The sequence below is a fragment of the Parambassis ranga genome, chromosome 3 (assembly GCF_900634625.1).
Source record: "Parambassis ranga chromosome 3, fParRan2.1, whole genome shotgun sequence".
Lineage (NCBI taxonomy): Eukaryota > Metazoa > Chordata > Actinopteri > Ambassidae > Parambassis > Parambassis ranga.
Window position 1 is genome coordinate 3263948 of NC_041024.1, and position 7423 is coordinate 3271370.

Sequence of the window (7423 nt, forward strand, 5' to 3'; positions counted from 1 at the left end):
TCAGAGTCCAGGCTCCACTTTAAAAACACACCACCACTTTCTGCCGGTGCATTTCCACAGAAGCCAGGGTCAGCCCCATCCAGCAGCAGCCTTGGAAAGGAACATTTTGTAGAGCGTTCTGGTTTTCCTCTCATCATAAATTTCAAAACTATTTGCACTTTTTCACGTAGAGGTCCGACTTTTATGACATGACTCGCTTTCCAGCGGTGAAATTCCTCTTTATGGATTATAGTTTTAAAAAGCGGACATTGGTTTTATTGCTCTAAATCACAAACTGTGACTATGGGAGCACACTTTATATGCTTCCAGTTCTACCATGACATAACTACATAACGGCCTTGCTTCAGTTTAACAGAAGCAGGTTTTATTTTAGAAACAATAACATTAACTGGATGTACGGATTCAGAGCCACCTCCTTTGAGGCTACTTATCAGCCTGCATAATTAACTATGCATTCTGAAAAGCAGAAAAATGAACATTGTGCTTTTGCTGTGAAAGCAGAAAGGGGAGAATTGTTTGGCAGCTGATTCAAACGTTTGGACTTCATTAACAAAGAGAGAAAAGGTGACAGAGGCGGTAAGAAAAGATGGGCTCTGTGAACAGCTGAGGAGGACAAGCGAAAAACTGGCTTTTTCTCTGTGCTCGAATATTGCTTGATTGAACACTTGAGGATAATTGCAGTGGTATAAAGGTAAGAATGATTACTGGATTGATTATGGGGCAGCTTCCCGGACTGTTATTAAACTAAAGTCTGGACTCAGAAGTGAATCCTCAAGAGGAGAATGTCTGTAATTGTGTTGGAAATGCACTATATGAAGGTTCTCGGCAGCGACATGCCTCTGCACAACAATAGCTGAGGCTGTGCAACCAAAACAACCTCACCTATTGTTTAAGAGTATGTAAGCTAACACTTGGCCTATTTTCCAATGTGAAAGAGCTCTCCAATAAAGCAGCATGCTTCTCTCATGGTTCCCTGGATGGGCACCTTACCCTAACCTTATGTTCTGTCTTTTCACAGGGCTTTTAACACCAGCAGTGCAAGTTCAACATTCCAAGCTGTACAAGGCTCCTTCATGAGTGGACAGAGTGGCAGTGTCACAACAGTAAGTGCTAATGTCATCTTTAATTTTGTTTGTAGTTAACGAAATTCACCAAGCTCCCTATATGACTTGACTACCTGCTGCTCAATTGTGTCAGTCCTCATCGGAAAAACAACTGCCATGCAGCCTGCAGTGGACGTGTGAATAAGTACATGTAAAATGGCTGAGAAGTTTGTTGCAGATGGAGGAGGTTTGCCTTAGTTTTAATGTTTTATAGGGTCCATTTTTACCAATATAAATAAATATGGATGATTATTATTGATGCTTCTTCACATGGAGGTTTTGGAGCCATCTACAACTTTACCATGTGGCTCGTTGGTCTAGGGGTATGATTCTTGCTTAGGGTGCGAGAGGTCCCGGGTTCAAATCCCGGACGAGCCCAGATGTTTCCATGTTGGATTATCTTATCTCTTATCTAAACAGAAAGCTACCAAATGTTGATGAAGATTCTCAGTCATCCAGGTCATCATACGTAGAGAAGATTGAAGCAAGGCGTCTGGACTTGTAGAGTTTTCTAGAAGACGTACCAAATGAAAATCTTACTGAAAATTACTGATTTTATGAGCTATAGCCGTTAATGTACATTTTGACCACTAGCTGTTTTTCTGCCCTTAAACCTGATAAGTGAACCACAACTTTACAGACAAACACCTCCAATTACACAGACACTCCTGACACTGTTATCTGCCTTCAGTGTGCGTGTAATCAAACCGCTCCGTGTGGAATCCAAGTCGATGGTGGGCAGGCACGGTGACGTCAGCCGTCAAACATTACAAATGATCTTAAGCTGTTTTGAACTCAACACTTTGTAACCTAACCTAATTAACATGTAACACATTCATCTCAAAGCCGGCAGCAAACAATAAGCCATTGGCAGTGGTGTTCTATTAATACTGGCACATCTGATGCTAATTACAAGCTGCACAGAGGAAAAGTAGCAATAGTCTAAAAATATGCTGTGCACATTTTCAGTGGGATTAGCATCAGCTTTTCCTTCATCTTTGTTTACATCTTCTTCATGCAGTCAAGAGAACGAATCACTACAACTCATGGATGATTTTTTAAAAGACATATTTGGACGTTTGATTGTAATGTTGATCTACTCGAACATCGCCTTTTTCAGTTATCAATTCAGGAAAAATATCCAAATCATTTAGTGCAAATAGTAAGTGGACCTCTTGGTGGAAACATTCCATCATTTGCAGAGTGTTTGAAGGTTTTTCTCGCCTCTTTCAAATCTCTCAGAAGATTTCAATGGGATTCAAATCTGGCTTTTGTTCCTTCAAAGTCTTAGCGTTCATAGACTGAAGGTCAAACAGATCGCCATAAAATGAGACGCTCGGGCCTACGGAGGATTTCATACTTGCGTCACCAACTGTCATGAAACGCTGCTGATGCTGTTGCTAGGCAACCATATCCGATTCAGTCGGGTTCTTAGATTTAGAAGTTGACTGCTTCGCTGCAGAAGTTCTGTGCAGCTGTCTTTGGTCATGAAGGATGCACGTGCTGGACCCCTAATGACCACGTAAAACAAAGAAATACTTTATTAAATCCATCAAATTAGAATCAGGTGTTCAGATAAGAACCTCATCTAGGCTCTGTTTTTTCTTCTTCCTGCTGTGTCATCAGATCTTCATGTTGAGAATGACATCATCAATGCATTCAAAGATGCAGCCATGAATTCTAGTGCTCACCCAACAAGAAGTGACAAAATCATTACAAATATACACATGACCTTTAAACCTAAGAGTAAAAAGGATTCAATAATACAGCATGCCATGCATATAATAGCAGCTTTTCTACGGCACGGTCTCCCTCTCCATGTGCCATCTACAGCTTGAGTATCTGCAGAAACAGCGCACACCAAAATGACAGGACAAGCACTGCATTTAAATAGACATGGTGTAACATTCACAGTATAATGCATAATTCAGCCCCGCACTGTGGATTAAACCCTGCTCCCCAGCTGTTACAGAGAGCCACTTAAAAACAGCATGCCGCACGACAGCCAAGACCCTGAACTGCTACTGATATCACGAGGCTCCTTTTTGCTGTTTAGCAAGTAGAGTTTCACTCCAGAATGAGCAGCAGATTGTGTCACATAAGAAAGGCACTCATATATTTTTAAGTCTTCCTGTTTGCCAGTGTTCTGTTTGGGGAAAATAAAAGCTCTGCTCTCCAAAACACACATTTTCCAAACTGAGAGCGAGACATGGAAAAAAAGTGCAAACGTTCACACACACACACATATTCTTTTTACACTTGCACTTAACCAAACCCAAACACGTGGCACACACACACACACACACACACTTGAAAATAGTGTTTTCCATAGACAAATAGCCCCTATCAGGGATTCCAGTCCTTGTTGCCATGACAATGATTACATTTACCCCAAACATGAGTTTCTTCACTTGTGACTTATAGTGCCCTCCACCCCATCCTCTGGGAGAGTGTTTTCAACATAATGTATGGCAATGCAACCCCAGAGCAACATCACATGGAGACTATTGATCAAGTTTGGCAGGAAGTGCCCAGAGTGTGCTGGGAGAGAGAGGTTTGATTATAATAAGCCAAAAAAAAACAACAACAACAACAAAAAGTACGATCGTCTGCCAACACAGAACAATCCTGGCACTCTTCTTATCTGGAGATATTATACTTGTCAGTTTCATTTGAAGAATTTCTGGACCTGCATCTATTTCACATTTCAATTTAAAATGAACTAGTTCAAGTATAACTGCACACCTCAATGATCTAGAGCTCTACAAAAATCCAATTAATTGCCCGGAGCAACAAGGAAAAGCAAAGCCTGTCTGCACAGACCAGTCTGCTCGACAACACATCAGCAGCCTGTCAAGATCCTGCAAAACATTCTGATGTCATCCAGCCATATCCAGCGTTGGCCAATCAAATATGTGCATGTGTGTGTTACTGGTAGGTTGCTTTATAATAAGCCTGGAAGAAATCCAAACTCAAGAGTCCATCTTCTGCATCTATCAGACACATTTAACTAAAACATCAAAGAGGCAAAAGTTTCATACTTTTCTGCCCTAATTATCACAAGAACTTAGAAATTATTGACTAGCTTGTAAGACCTGTCTATCCCACTGTATCTATAATCTCCCCAGTTGACTGTGAAAAAGTTTTTTGTCTTCTTCTATTCACAAAATCAATAACATTCGATCCAATTTAATAATGCTTCTGTTTCCTCTGATTCATCAGTCTGCTCCGTCTCTTATTGGAGTGCTCCCCTCTCTCACCGCTCAGTCTTATTGGCACTCTATTCCATATGTGTCTGTCCGTTTGCCAACATTTCCACACAAAAGAACGCAACGTTTGGTTGATAATACATCCATCAGGTACGACACATTATGTTAGCATTAACAGAACAGATGATCGTATACCAGCAGATCATGGGGCTGGAACAGATGTGAAAGTCCAGGTTAGGAGGGAAGCTGAGGATGGTGGAGGACTTTGATTCAGGAGGCCAAGGTTCAGGTCCCCCTGACCCCATCAGTTGCTTTGTTTTCACTTGCTCTTAAGTTTTGTCAGGTTGGATTTGGCAATAAGAAAACTACTAGACACTAGTTAGACACTAACATCTGGGTAAAGGGTAAAGGTCATTTTGAAACACAATTCTTAACATTAAACACATTTTACGGAAATCACCCGGAATAACTGCTCATGTAGCTCCGTTTTGGACCGCCATCACAGAAAGTCCCCTCTTTTAACACATAAAGTTGCAGCCAACGATATATGTTCCATTTTCAGGGACTGAAATATCAAGCTTTGTTTTTTTTTCGTGGGCTGAAGTTTGCCTTAAAAATGAGTATATATGAAAGTTAGCACATAGCAATCAGCATAGTGTTTTTTCATCATGTAAGGAAAATCTGTGCATCCATAAGTAGTCGCTTCTTTCGATCACCAAACATCAAAAACCACCTGTGTTGCTAGAAACATTGCTGCCCCACAGGTACATAACCTGGAGTTTGGCAACATGGATTTGTTTGTGGTCTTTACAAAAGAATTAAGTGGATACAGAGTCAGTGCCTATAGCCAAGGCCATAGTACAGCTGCATTATCTGTCACAAGCCAGAGAGAGAATTTCATTTCCTTCTGATTTTTAACACGACAACTGTCCAAGCTCTACAAAAAACTTAACCTAATATTGAAAACATGCTCGAGGTCATCATCAGATATTATAGTCACTCTGCTCACTAGTGCAAAGTCTGTATAATAGTCCAATGAAGCCTGTGTGTTGTGTTGAAATGATGCTTTTTACCCTTTCCTGTAGGTTTCTTTTGATATTTATGTCCAAATGCATGTAGTATTGTCACATTATTGATGACTCCTGCTCCTTTCCCTGCACCATAAAACAGAGTATTGTCAGTGGTGACAAAGCCTCTGGGACATTCAATCTCATGCTACATTTGAACGAGTCAATTCCAGGCGATGGTTAAATACGTGAGGCTCTGCAGGGTTTGACTGGCAGCCATGGCAGTATTTTTCAGCTAAACCCAACTAATATTAAGAAATGGCTTGCATTATATTCTCTTTAATTAAACTGTGACACAGATGTGTCTCAAGTGAAACCCTTTATCGACCTGCTAATCACCAATGTTAGACGCTTCATGAGGAAATTAGCATAATCCACACATACAAAAACCCTTTTTACAGCTCAGGAGCATGGCAGACATCAAATGCTACGAGACGTTCTACTCACAATATATAATATATATACATATATAAAACAATATATATGTGAGTTTCCATTAATCATGAGGACTATGTTGTTACTGGAATATTTACTACAGATTTAGTGTACAATGCCTTCCATTTTTAATGTTCCACTGCATAATGTGTTTTGTTCACATTTGTGCATGATCGCTCTGATTTAGCTGCAGCAGCTAACATTAGAATGAACAAGCGGCACCAAGGTGGAGTCTTTATGCAACAAATCCTGTCCCTGGCACAGCAGGAAATGCTGTACCTATTTTTAACTGCAAACATGCAGTTTTTCAGCTGGAACACATGGGAGGACTCCAATTAGCTGACAGGAAACCCACAGAGGCAAACACTGAGATAACTAATAATATGTACACCCCCCCCCTTTCTGACACACACCAAAGAGAAAAAAAACACCATGTCTGGAAAGATCTCAGGATCTCAGTTGGGAGGAAGAATTAAATTCAGACTTTAAGATAATGAAGCCGTGAAAATCAACATAGATCTGTATGCATGCCCGCCAAGGAGCAGGTGGTCACGTGGTGTGCTGCGAACATTATTTCTGTGTTTAGATTGTAAATAATAATCAAACAACTGGCTCCAGGCTCTCACTCACATTGTCATTAGTACATTGTTCACCTCCATTCACCTTTTCTTCCTTTCATTCAGCCCTAACTCTCATCCATTCATTCACTGCCTCTTTTTTTCATTCACAAAGCCGTCCACGGACTGACCCACTTAGTCCTTCATTCTTACCCACTGCTTCACCCACACACACACACACACCAATTCATTCATTCATTAATCCTAAAGCCCTTTATTAATTCCATTTAGTGGCTGTTTATTGACCTGTTCATTCATTTATTAGTTCTTCCTTTTCTGCACAGACTCATCACTCACTTTTTATTCATGCAGTCACACGTTCAGTCATTTATTCACTGATGAGCTGGAAGTGAACTTACATTATTCATGTATTTTATTTAGCACACAGACACAACACACTCACTCACTCACTCACTCACTGTTAAAGTATGAGGAGTAGCTGCTGCATCACAAGCTGAGATCCTTCATTTTAGATTTCACTCTGTTATTATTCGTTGGAATCCTGCTGCAATGAATTAAGTTTGGTGCAAAATTAAATGATCATAAATTATTTTTAATGAGAAATAATAGTCTAAAAATGATTGCGTGGTATTATCTGCAACATTGACAGATTTATTTAGGCTATAAAAATCAGTATAATGGGTACAGAGGCTGTGCTAAGCCAAAGAAATTGACTTTGGGAATAGGATTGAAATGATAGTAATAAAAGGCATATATCTTTTGACCTTGTCTGTATGATTATCTGCTGTGTCTGTTGTCCAACATTTAACGATTATGAGGCATTGTATCGTCTGATCTCCGGCCCACACAGACAGATAATGCAGCTGCAGGGGAAAAAAAAAAATCAACAAATCAAGCATTTGTTAACAGTAAAAAGTTACATGGAATTTTCCATCAGTGCTGTGGTGGTTATTTAAATCTGCCAACTGCAGAATCTAACATCTAAAAGAAAACCATGACTGCATAAAACCAGCAGTTGGCTGGAGGGAGAA

At 40.1% G+C, this 7423-nt stretch overlaps 1 non-coding gene across 1 annotated transcript; it reads left to right on the forward strand.

Moving 5' to 3' along the window:
• Window positions 1-1409: 1409 nt before the first annotated feature.
• On the forward strand, window positions 1410-1481 carry trnap-agg (transfer RNA proline (anticodon AGG)). Its single transcript has one exon. It is a non-coding gene; the product is annotated as a tRNA-Pro (tRNA).
• The last annotated feature ends 5942 nt before the right edge of the window (window positions 1482-7423 follow it).